Genomic DNA, 13,255 nt, shown 5'->3' on the forward strand with positions numbered 1-13,255 from the left:
ACCTTGCTTCAAAAGAGGTCCGGGGGCAGCGCGAAGAGCTTCCCGCTGCCCCCGGACCTGGGGCTGCGGGGAGAAGATTGCTTCTCCCCGCAGCGCCTTGCTTCAAAAGAGGTCCGGGGGCAGCGCGAAGAGCTTCCCGCTGCCCCCGGACCTGGGGCTGCGGGGAGAAGATCACTTCTCCCCACAGCACCTTGCTTCAAAAGAGGTCCGGGGGCAGCGCGAAGAGCTTCCCGCTGCCCCCGGACCTGGGGCTGCGGGGAGAAGATTGCTTCTCCCCGCAGCGCCTTGCTTCAAAAGAGGTCCGGGGGCAGCGCGAAGAGCTTCCCGCTGCCCCCGGACCTCTTTTGAAGCAAGGGGCTTCTCCCCGCCGCCCCTTGCTTCAAAAGAGAAGAACCGCTGTCCCCGGGGCAAGCTTCGTTTTGCGAAGCAAGCCCATAGGGAAATTCATTTTGCGAGGCAACTTGAAAACGAAAAAACCTTTCGTTTTGCGAGTTTTTCATCTCGCGAGGCGTTCGTCTTGCGGGGTACCACTGTATTTAACAATTAATTTTAGATTGAAACAGTGTCAGAGAGATTGCATGTGTTTTTTCCAAATTATATTAACAGTTAACAGGCGTTATCTGGCAGTAGTCAGTGGTTGACTCATCTTAAATAAAAGCAGGCATAAAATTAATACCTCATTAATCTGAAGAAGGATGGGAATAGGGAAAAGAAACATGATCATACAAATGTAAGTCTACAATACAGCACAATTAAGGGATGCCATAGACTGGAGAAATCAGGAAACTGATTTCTGGGCTGAGGGTGGCTAGATCTACAAAATTCCTGCTACATGAAATGAGCAAAGGTAGGGGTAGTTATATGATGTAGGTGGAGAGGGTGTCTAATAACTTGGGTTGCAAAATGGAGTATAAATTGAATACTGCATTAAGTACAGCATTGCGAGATTACATTGATAAAGTTAAGAGTGCTTGTTTATTATTTTACAAGTTTGGCAGTTATTGTTGCTGAGTTTGGAGATAGGTAGTAGAGCTCAGGTATTAAGAAGTTTGACTTCAAAGAGCACATGATGGGAGCTAAGAGAATACTTCCATAATAAGTAGACATGATTAGCAATATAGTATAATTTCCCATTGCACGGGAAGCTAAAATAAATATACAATTATAGTGTTTTTATGTTGTTCTGAAAATACCAAGCAACATTTGAATTTAGAATGCATAGGGGCATAGGCTTTTCACAGCATTGGAAAGAATAAATGAATCACCCTAGTCCAATTCCCTGATCTAAGACTGGATATTCCACCAGATCACCAACAAAGTCCTGACCAATATTTTATATACACACCTTTCCCAAAAAGTAGTAAATATCTAAGTTAGGGTGGAAATGAAAACAAAAAAGTAAGGTTGCCCATTTTAATTGTATGTACTTGTGGGGATATTTTTCATTCTTAACTTACATACTGGATTAACTGCTCAATTTCTCAGTTTGAAATTCAATTCACATTTCCACATCAGTTTACGATTTTTTTTCATAAAATCCTCATGAAAAATTTATCAGAATTTTAGTGTTGATTTATGTCCCAAGACACTTTTGTTTGTAGTTTTGACTAATGTACAGATTTTTGCAAGCAAATTATAATGTACCGTATTTTTCGCTCTATAACACGCACCCGACCATAACACGCACGTAGTTTTTAGAGGAGGAAAATCCGTAGGCATGCCACCCGTAGGCATTTCCTCCATAACACGCACAGACATTTCCCCTTACTTTCTAGGAGGAAAAAAGTGAGTGTTATGGTGCAAAAAATACGGTATTTTTGTGTGCTATTCTCACCAATATATAATTTTTATTTTATCTCATAAAATTTATGCAGTGCTTGATTGTAAAAAATCTCAAAGTGGTTCACAAAAAAGATAAAACAATAACATTGTCAATAAGAAGAATTAATAACAATAATTTAAGGCTTCCAAAAAGTTAAAATAACAATAAACTAAAAACAGATTAAAACTCGCATCAACTTTCTAAATATCTAGGTAGGCTTGTCTACAGAAAAATGTTTATAGCAGGGGCCAAACGAAGTAACAGTGAAGGCACCTGCCTGATATCAATAGGCAGTTTCAAAGTGTAGGTATCGCAACACATTTTTATACACATCTTTCCCTAGTATATGTGAGTTTCAAAGGACAGCTGTGTTTCAGTTTGTGTCTTATTTTGGAAAGTGTGAATTACGTAGATTCTTGTTGAAACTGAAACAAAATCTAATTTCTTTCCCACCCCTAGTGGTGTCCTGTAAGGCAAGAACAATTGCACCCCTAGATTTGTGCTACGTCTCAGCCAGGGAAGTCCACATCAGAGGAGAGCATCATGTCAAGCTCTGCAATATCTCAAGGACCACCTCTCGCCATATGAACCAGCCTGGATCCTGTGATCTTCATTTGAGGCCCTTCTTTGTGTGCCTCCTCCAGGAGAGGTCTAGAAGGTGGCAATACAAGAACTGGCCTTTTCTGTGGTGCCTCCCCGTATGTGGAATGCTCTCCCTAGGGAGGCTCGCCTGGCACCTTCATTACGTATTTTTAGGTGCCACGCAAAACTATTTCTCTATAACCAGGCTTTGGGCTGATTAATATTCAACGGGCTTTTAAATATGTTTGCTTTTATTATGTGTTTTGCATTCTCATTTTGTATTTATATGTCGTGAACCGCCATGTGATCTTTGGGTAAAGGGTGGTATACAAATTTAATAAATAATACAACAACAATAATAAAATAATGTCCCAGACAGGAAAGTCCTCATCAGGATAGGCCCAGAAGGGCCCAGGCTTGTACCTCTATCTGGAGGTGAAAAGAAGAAGAGTTTGGACTTGATATCCAGCCTTTCACTCCCCTTAAGGAGTCTCAAAGCGGCTAACAATCTCCTTTCCCTTCCTCCCCCATAACAGACACTCTGTGAGGGGAGTGAGGCTGAGAGACTTCAGAGAAGTGTGACTAGCCCAAGGTCACCCAGCAGCTGCATGTGGAGGAGCGGGGACATGAACCCGGTTCACCAGATTACGAGTCCACTGCTCTTAATCACTACACCACGCTGGCTGGGATCCTGTGATAAAGCAGAGGAGGGGTTGTCTATACTCAGGGTGAGTTCAGCCTCCATCACTGAGGCTGAATGGGTCCCACGTCCAAGGGGAAGGTGGTGCCTTAAACACCAGATGGAAACCCTAACCTCTCTTCTTGCCTGACCCTTTGTTGTGGAGCCGGACCTTGGACCAGTCCTGGATACAGCTTTGGTCACTTCTCCATTGGTATTGCTGCTGGCAAGTCTCCTATTTACTCAAAAGCCCAGAGAGAATAAGACAATTCTAAAATGTATTCATTGATGTGTGTTTTTCTCTTTTTAAATCTACCAAATAAGAAAATAAGAAAAAATCTGGGATTAAGGGGTTTTCTCAGGACAGTGGAGAGTGTGTATCCCACTGGGTAGTAGTGGCAGCACTCACCATTCTTCTGTTAGGAAATGCTCTATAGGGGCTGGAACAAAAAATGGGGAGTCGAGGAGGATCAGTTGGGGTGTGTGAGAAACATTCCTATTTTCATATGAGGAATGTTGGAGAGTGGGAGATTATGCCTTAAACAACTGCTCCCTCTGCTATTTTCACATAGGAAATGTGCGCAAGCAGTTCATGATGTGTCATGATCGTCTGTTGTTCAAAGAAAAAAAAGTTCCACTAGGCATATCTAAATTCTTGGGGATGCCTAAGATAGATATCTGGATCTGTTACTGACATTAGATAAACAATAAAAATGTTTGGATAGACCTGAACTCTACAATAACCAATTACTATAAAATAGAAATACAGTGGTGCCTCGCAAGACGAAATTAATTCGTTCCGCGCTTTTTTTCGTCTTGCGATTCTTTTCGTCTTGCGAAGCACGGTGTCGGGAAAGTTTTGGAAAAGCTTCAAAAATCACCAAAGTCTTTAAAAACCTCAAAAAAGGGGGGTGCTTGGGAGGGAGGGAGAGGCGGGCGTGGGGTGTGGGGGGAGGTGGGGCGGAGGTTGCTGCCTGAGCCCCCGGGATCGGTTCGGCTCACCTTGCTCCGACCCTTTGCACTACAGTCGGCGCTGTCTTGCTGCTGCTGCTGCTGCTGTCGCCACGGTAGTCAAAACTCCTACCGGCCTAAAAGTTGTCTGGTGCAAAATCCCTTCTGCAGCAGCAGCCCGAAAGAAAGCGAGAGTGCCAGCCAGCCAGCCGCGGGCAGGAGGGAGGGAGCGTTGGCGACGGTGGATGCCTATTGCCCCTGTTGCTGCTGCAGCCGGCCAGCCAGCCAGAAGCGTGCGAGCGGAGAGGGGTGCATCCAGCCTGTTGGAGAGGAGCGCGGGGGTGCGTCCCTGGTGGCTCCCGAGCTGACCTTGCCTGGCCCGGCACCTTCCGCGCTGCCAAAGGGCGACTCACCTGCTCCCTGCGCTGTGCCGGGACTAACTCGAGCGGGGCGAGGAGAACACACACTCGCGCACACACACACCGCGAGGCAAACTTGCAGCAGCCTTCGACGTCGCAGGGTTGGAAAGCGCGGAGATGCAGGTAGGAGGCGCCCCTCGCAGGGCGAGCGCCGGAGGGCCCGGGCAGGCGCTCTTGTCACCGCCGGGGCGCTGGGGGGGGGAGAAGGAAGGAGCCCCGTCCGAAGAGCCCCGGAGCCTGGCCTCCCTAACTGGGAGTTGTGTGGAGGGAAGTGTGTGCGCCTTGCTATTTTTCGCCGAAACAAAGCTCCCTCTCCCTCAGAACCCGCCTTCACGCGTTCTTGCCCCTACGGAGACGCACACCGCATGCTATGAGTTGCTCCTCGAAGTCGTCGCAACTGTATTAACGGTTTTAAGAAAAAGGAAACAAACTTGGAAGACGTTTCCGTCTTGCGAAGCAAGCCCATAGGGAAAATCATCTTGCGAAGCAACTCAAAAACGGAAACCCCTTTTGTCTTGCGAGTTTTCCGTCTTGCGAGGCATTCGTCTTGCGAGGTACCACTGTATTGTTTATTAATGAGCTACCACCTCTAGTGAAACTTGCAAGGGATCATTTCTTAATTAAGCTATTAAAGCTGCAATACTTGCCATCAAACTGAGACATGGTTCCAAGTAAACATGCCAAAGATTACATTGCATGATGACTGAACGAATTAAACGGAAAGCACAGAAAAAAGGATGACAAACTGCAAGGAGTTCTGCATAGGCTTTTAGAAAAGTAGAGGTGCCCTGTAATACAAAACTTCTTAAAACACTCAAATAACATTACTTGCAATTTGTCCCTATTAATGAAGAACTCCAAGCTGGGATATCTACATATCCTTTCAAGAAAACCTTTTCATAAGCTCACTTTACACTGTACAGATATATGCTATCCCCTGCTTTAGGCATCAACCTCAACACCAAAGAATATTTAACAGATACTTAACATGCAATGATGAAAACCTAAAGCATCAAGTAAGATTTTCTTGATGTAGATTGGGGTGGGGTTTGGCAGTTTGTTATGAGAGGCGTATGGGTTTGAATAAAGAAATAGAAAGTAAATGGAAAACATTATTTTCTAGAAGAAGAAGAAGAAGAAGAAGAGTTTGGATTTGATATCCCGCCTTTCACTCCCCTTCAGGAGTCTCAAAGCGGCTAACATTCTCCTTTCCCTTCCTCCCCCACAACAAACACTCTGTGAGGTGAGTGGGGCTGAGAGACTTCAAAGAAGTGTGACTGGCCCAAGGTCACCCAGCAGCTGCATGTGGAGGAGCGGAGACACGAACCCGGTTACCCAGATTACGTGACTACCGCTCTTAACCACTACACCACACTGGCTCACTAGCCACTTCATCTGTATATATGCACAAGCACATGCGTAGGAATTCTGCATTCTGGAAGAAAATAAACATTTCCCAAATGCTACTAAAAATCCTACTAAAGACTGATTGCAAGGTGTCTTATCTTCAGGCTTAAAAACAATCAAACCAACATAAAACTGTCAAGATGCTCTGGATTTCAAATGTGTCAAATATTAGCTTTCAAGCTAGTGTGGAAGCCAGTCAACTATTTTCAACCATGTCAGGTATTTCTAAAGTCATAGTGACCTGAAGAGAGAATCAGGATTCAAGATGACCTAAACAGATTGGAGAACCGAGCCAAAACTAACAAAACGAATTTCAATAGGTTCTAGACATGATAGCCATCTTCAGATATCCAAAGGGCTGTCACATGGTTGATGAAGCAAGCTTGGTTTTCCTGCTCCACAGGGTAGGACCTGAACCAATAGCTTCAAGTTACAAGAAAGGAGATTCCGACTAAACACCAGAAGGAACTTTCTGGCAGTAAGAGCTGTTGGACAGTGGAATGGACTCCCTTGGGAGGTGGTGGACTCTCCTTTCTTGGAGGTTTTAAGCAGAGGTTGGAGAGTCCTGCATCACAGGGGTTGAACTAGATGACCATTGGGGTCCCTTCCAACTCTATACTTCTGGCTTTCTAATCAATATGGAAATATCTTGATTGATTTCAGATATACATCATGACTCCTTTTTGAAAATGACTCATTTTACTTTCAACTTCTCCAACAATATAAACTGATACCAGAAAAAAAGAAAAATAAGAACTGATATCATGGTGTGCATTTATGTTTTATTTTCAATCTGAAGGCTCTTGGTAGTTGTGGCTGTGAACAACATTTTATTGCTTTTTTTTTCCAAGGCAGAAACTTTTAAAAGATGTATACAAAATACTGAATTAAAAAATCAACTTTATTCATGATGCCCCCCCCCCAGTGTCTTTACCTGCCAATAGTTGGTATCGTGGCGCTGTGGGGTAAACCACTGAGCCTAGGACTTGCCGATCAGAAAGTCGGCGGTTCAAATCCCCGCAACGGGGTGAGCTCCCGTTGTTCGGTCCCTGCTCCTGCCAACCTAGCAGTTCGAAAGCACGTCAAAGTGCAAGTAGATAAATAGGTACCGCTGCAGCGGGAAGGTAAACGACATTTCTGAGCGCTGCTCTGGTTCACCAGAAGTGGCTTAGTCATGCTGGCCACATGACCTGGAAACAGTACGCTGGCTCCCTCAACCAGTAAAGCAAGATGAGCGCCGCAACCCCAGAGTTGGCCACAACTGGACCTAATGGTCAGGGGTCCCTTTACCTTTACCTTTTAGTTGATATTATTTATTTGCATATTGTGTCTTCTTTTCTTTTGGGGTAACATAACCCACTTTTTAAATAGTAACATCCTCTATCACAACAGGCATTTTGAAATAGTGCCAAATAAAAGAGCAAGCTGTAAAATATTAGTTGTTCTTCTCCATGATAATCATTGTCTTTAAACAAATGCAAACTTTTGATATAAAAGCTTATTTGTCTTGAATTTTCCTAACCTTTTAGCCTTTCAGATAGCATTATCATTTGTATAAAATAGAATAGGCTGACTTAAAAAAACCAAATCCAGTTCTACAAGCAATATATGTTCTTGTTCTAGTCTTATTGCAGGAATTTTATAAACATTTTTTTCCTCCTTGTTCTGTGAGAAGCAACAAAGCACTGCAGGGGATAGATCATTCACATTTATTTTTTCAGTGTACAAAATCGTATTGGAAACTGAAGGATATTGTTACTGAAGTATATTGAAATGATATAGTTTTGGCAGATATATATTTGACTGCTGCTGTGCCTTCCGCAAGCAAACTGAAAGGCTTCCTTCATTATTTTGTTTCAGCATTTTTCAAACATAGCACATGCAAGAAGCCAGAAAGAGATGGATAGAGTCACAGGAAAGGGAAAGCTGAAGGTGATAGTAAATGGCTGTGATACAAAGGCAGACATATATATATATTTAAAAAATGTGTCCACTGAAAACTATCTATGGGGAGTTTCATAAATAAGCACAGTGTGGACCATCCAGTTACATACCAATCATAGGCAACACTGTATAAAATATAGAGCTGAAGGCCAAGTAATTTTATACATGAGTGCAGCTAATGTGATCTAATATTTTAAGTGAGAAAATTTTAATGAAATGTCATTAAAAAAAGAATAGATATATCTATGACCAAAAGAGCTACACTTAATTATGATTGCATGTTTAATAAAGTGTGTATTAAAAGTCTCCTTGACAAGAATTATACATAAGAGAATATTCATCAAAGGGTCAACCTTTCTCAGAGATTACTAAATTCTACCATAGCTAATAATAAAAGTCTATATAGAGTGTCATAATATAGCCATAGGTCCTGCATACTAGGAAACTGGAGAAGCAGAACTTTAATGGTCCAGGACTGACTTGGTGGCATATTGAAAGTGTAACCTTATTTAATGCAAGTAATCTATAATGCTTTGAGATTATGAAACATTTTAGTGGAGTTAACTACTAGATATTTCTCTATACAACAAATCAATTAAGCTACAACACAGCTTGGTTGCAGCTATTCAGTAACAGTTTATTTTCTTTTGGGAAAGGCTTCAGAATTATTCCAAATTGTCTGTCTCCCTTGCATTGCCAGAACTAAATTTCTAAATCAAAGTTTTCTGCATACTAGAACTAATCTCTTCCAAAGTTGTGTGTGTGCTGCTCAGATGCACTGCAACAGAAATTTATCTTACATATCAAAATTACAAATCCATACAATAGAACTTGCTTTTGTTTTGATATAGGGTGGTATTTAACAATATGTATATACCACTCAATTGTAGGAAAACCTTTAAGTAGTTTACAAAACTATAAAACAATGAAATTCTCAAAAATAGTTAAAACTGGTATTTAAAAACATTCTAAATATGATTAAAATCAATAGTACCCCAAAAGTGATAAAACACATGTAACTTCTACATGCCTGGATAGCCTTGCTTGAACAAAATATATATTTAGCAGGCACTGAATAAATACAGCGAAGGCGCCTGTCGGATGTTAATAGGCAGGGAGTTCCAAACCGTAGGTGCTGTGGCACCTGTAATAGTGGCAGCTTCACAGATCAAAGTGGTTAAGTGGATACATATGGGGTAAGGTGATCCCACAAGTCAACTGGTCTCAAGCTGCTAAGGGATTTATACACAAATAGTAATATTTTGAACTCGGCCAAGTAGGAAATGGGCAATCAGAGCAGACAGAGTCTCACTCTCATCAGCAATCATGCTTCAATATTCTGCATTAACAGCAGCTTCTGGATCAAGCACAAGGGAAACCCCATACATAGTGCAATGAAATAATCCAGTCTTTAAGTCATCAATGCTAGTCTTACTCAATTCAGAGTAGACTTATTGAAGCTCATGGGCATGACTTAATTTAAGTTTATTGATTTCAATGAACAGGACTTAGTTGAATCCAAACCTTAGTTTAGTAAAGCTGGAATTCAATGCAGTGCAAAGTGGGGTATGTACGCAGGGAACAACCAGGGCACAGTGTGTGTGTGTGGGGGTGTGTGTGCCAGAGGGGCCGTGTCTCCGGGCATGGATTTTTGAGGGGGCACGAAGCAGGCGCGCGCACACACACACAGAGCACTGGAGGAACCAGCGCTTGTGGAGAGGAGCACTAGGCAGGGCCATGCTGGGGGCACTGGTGTGGGGGTACCTGCTTTGCACTCACCAAGTGCCACATCAGCTGGCAGGGCTTCCCCCGCGTGGGTGGGTAGGGCTGGGATGCCTCAATGGGCTCCTCCACCCTTTGTGCCCTGCCCCTTCAGCACATGAGTGCCCACCCCAGGCACTGTGAGCTCACTCACGCCACTGGGAAACAAGATTTGCTTGTGCAACAAGACTCCCCCTTCTTCATCAACCCTCCAGAGCAGATTTGGGGATGCACAGGCAGCAGAGGGGATCTCATAGTGCAAGAGGACTTCCTTTCATGCATGGTCTTTGAAGGAAATATTGGGGCCTGCACAGAAGCTAGTGAAGGGGTCCTGCTAGCAATGAAGGGCTTCTCCCCTCTCCTCTTCTGTGCACCTTTTGTGCCTCCCCCTAAATATGCTCTGGAGGATCAGGTGAACCCCCAGAAAAACACGAAGGGAAAGAAGAGGGGGGCATCATTTTGCCTGGCAAGCATAAATCCTTGTGCTGATAGAACAATCAGAATAGTGTCATGTTGAATGCTTCCCTATAGCTATTATCTTGGTAGAGGCTCTTATTTCACTGAACATAAGGAACTGATAATTTATGAAAAGATCCCATAATAATACAGTGTCCTGTAACTATAATAGACACTCATTATGTTAAACCCAAGTTGTTGTTGTTTCTTGGAAATAGTTCATTGTGGTTTCTTGCAATTTAAAGCTCTCATCCTTTTAATGACATGGGTGAAATTAACTTTCAACAAGCTTTAACAGCATTGAAAGTTTGCGATGCATTTACATGATGGAACAATTCCAAGAACATGAATATCCATCAGGATCAACTATAAAGGAAGACATGTAAAAGTGACTTTTTAAAATGCAAGAAAAAGAAGATGGAAAAAGGGGCATCTGCTAATGCAAGAATATGCATAGTTTCCCACAAACAGTGTTCACTAGAAAAACCAAAGAAACAACATACGCATCAGCAGATGTCTGTAGAGAACATACTATACTTTAATCAGTCACATAAACCCTGCAGATTAATAAATTTGTTTAAGGAATCAACAAAATGTATTAGGTCTATGTTCAGTTCAAAGAAGACATAAAACTCATATAACCAGTCCTTTTGGAATATAGTCTTCTCAGGAGTTTCAGTTTTCCATGAAAACACATAGAGAGGTTCATTTTCCAAATGTCAGTAGTACAGTCCAACTGGTGGCCTTGCAGTCAGGGAATGGCTTTTGACTCAGTGGATACCTCTGGTAATGGAACAAGGGGTGAGGCAATTTTTGCCTATTTTCCCTCCCCATTTTTCCTCCCTCGCCAAAAGAAATATGCTCCAGAGAGCCGGGGGACCCTCCCGAACAGGGTAGAAGAGGGCTACAAGGGGAAATAAGGAAAAACAAAACAAAAACCAGCCCAAGCATCTTTCCCTCTTCTGCTAGCAGAAGTGTCTACTAGATCAGAAGCCCTCTTATGAGTGCAAGATTTGAAAAGTGACAGGATGAACTCAGGTCTTCTGTATATCATGACTAACACGTGCAAGTGCTTCACAGTGGCCAACCAAATGCCAGGGGGTGCAACTATGCAGGTGATTAAGATTATGGTCTTCCTGTTTGTCTCCAGCAGCTAGTGTTCAGATAAGCACATCAACTAAAGGAACAGCTGCCACTATTTATCATAGTGATCCTAGCTAAGTCAAGACTAAACCTGTATATGCCTCCCCATGTATACACAAGGAAAAATGTTTTCAACTTCTAATATTTACTTTAGGTCCTAGTAAGGGGCAGGAAAAAATGAAGCTCAGGTTGAAATGGCTCAGGGTTGTTATAGGGATTAAAAAGCTGACTTGATAATAACAGAGCTTGCCAAAATATTGAGTAGTCTCATTAGTCCATATCCCATTCCATCAACCCAAGTAATAAGGCTAAGTTTATGTAACTGCTTGTTTGGAACTGACAGGGAAACTTGACAATAAACATCTGGTCTACTTAAGAAACAAACAAAGCAAGCCTAGTTGGGGTGGGGATGGGGTGGGGGAGATAGAACCTTGTTCTACAAGTTCTCATAGCATCTTATTTGGAAGATAAAGGTACTAATGGCTTCTGTGCTTTTAATATAGAGTGACTGCATGCATTTTGGGGGGGAAGGAAAGCCACATGTATTTAAAGTTCAGGAAAGCCGTGGTAAAAAAACCGCCCTAATTCTAGCCCTTTCAGTTGTACAATATAATGAAACAAACACTGAATATCTGATATATTGTCATTTTAGTATATTTTAAAATGCGCACAGCAGTTCACATAGTTGGACAGGAGAGTTTCAGCACTACAGTGACTGGTCCTCTCATGTCAGTGCTGGGATTAGGCTATAAATCTCTGTAGCAGAACAGGGCAGATATATTGGTGCTTTCTTCATGCACGACACAGTTGCTGTTTGTCATGGGTATTCAGCTATTATGTGCACACTGTCCCTGGAACCCTTGACCTGGTGCAACATCACACCTCTTAGTGAGCCAAGGGATTTTTTAAAAAAGAGCTTAGCATAATTTTCCAGGTACTGAACACAGTTGCAGGGCCGCAAACTACAATCTGCATCATTCCTCTTGATAAAACTGACCTATCTCCAGACCGCATGGACTAGAGATGTCATCTTCCATAGATGGCTGGATAAATCTAGCCAGCTATATTGACTACACTGGTAGATACTTAGCAAGCATTTGTAATGATATCTAGCATGATCCATTCCTCCCCATATATAAAGAATTCTTCTAACTTAAAAAAGATCCCCACTGGCATTCTAATGAGTCCTCATCCAACTTAACAGGCATGCTGCCACTCTGCTGACTGTACTGAAACAGACCTGCCTATTCCTTATAATGCAAGTTCCTTCAACACCTTACTTAGTTTTTCAGTAATCTGATCTTCTCCAGACCTCTGGTGTGCAGCCTACTTCCACAAAGAGCATGAATAAGTGAACATGAGTATATGTACAGAGCAGGTCAGGGGATAACTAAGGTATGGGAAGGTCTCGTTTATTGGGAAGTAGCCACATGTTTTGCCTACCAGAGCAGCACCACACCTGGCTAGAGGTGGGAAGGAAGGGCTGAAAACAATGCCTATGGGGAGTTCTTCTATGTCTGCCTGTGGAAAGTCTCTGTAAGCACAGGAGGGAGGCTGGCTGTAAACATTTTCTATATAACAGTTATGTTCTGGTGTTTGAATAGCAAAGGATGCATAGTAATTTGTTAGTAGACATCTGCATAGGATAGATCAGGGGTTGCAATCTTTTTTGGGCCAGTGGACACACTGGCAGTTTTGAGAATGTGCCGTAGGCACCAGTCACAAAATGGCTGCTGTGGGGTGTGCAGCATAAGACAAAATGGCTGCAACATCTAAAAGAGCAGAAATCACAAAATAATGCAGGCATGTCCCCTCCGCCTCCCCAAAATGGAAAAAAGGCACCTAAACCAGCCGAATGCTCACAGAGAAGCTCTTTGCACCTTTCATCTGCTCAGGACAGAAGGAAGGGCAAGTGTCCAGTTTTGCCATCTAATAAAATGTGGCCATGTTTAAGAGACGCGTTCAAGGGAGGAAAGGCTGAGCTAGTAGTGCAGATGGGAACTGAGCAGGAAAAGCAAACAATCTCTCATGCATTGGGAATCTTTGAGGGGATATTTACGGAGACTTTCCATGGGAACCACAGGAGGCATT

At 42.8% G+C, this 13,255-nt stretch overlaps 1 protein-coding gene across 21 annotated transcripts in view; it reads right to left on the reverse strand.

The window, feature by feature from the left end:
- GPHN (gephyrin) overlaps nucleotides 1-13,255 on the reverse strand; it is a 241,340-nt gene that overhangs the window by 50,429 nt on the left and 177,656 nt on the right. The gene's annotated exons all lie outside the window — the stretch shown is intronic.

The sequence above is a fragment of the Podarcis vaucheri genome (genome assembly GCF_965113315.1).
Source record: "Podarcis vaucheri genome assembly, chromosome: 1".
In the NCBI taxonomy this organism is placed as follows: domain Eukaryota; kingdom Metazoa; phylum Chordata; class Lepidosauria; order Squamata; family Lacertidae; genus Podarcis; species Podarcis vaucheri.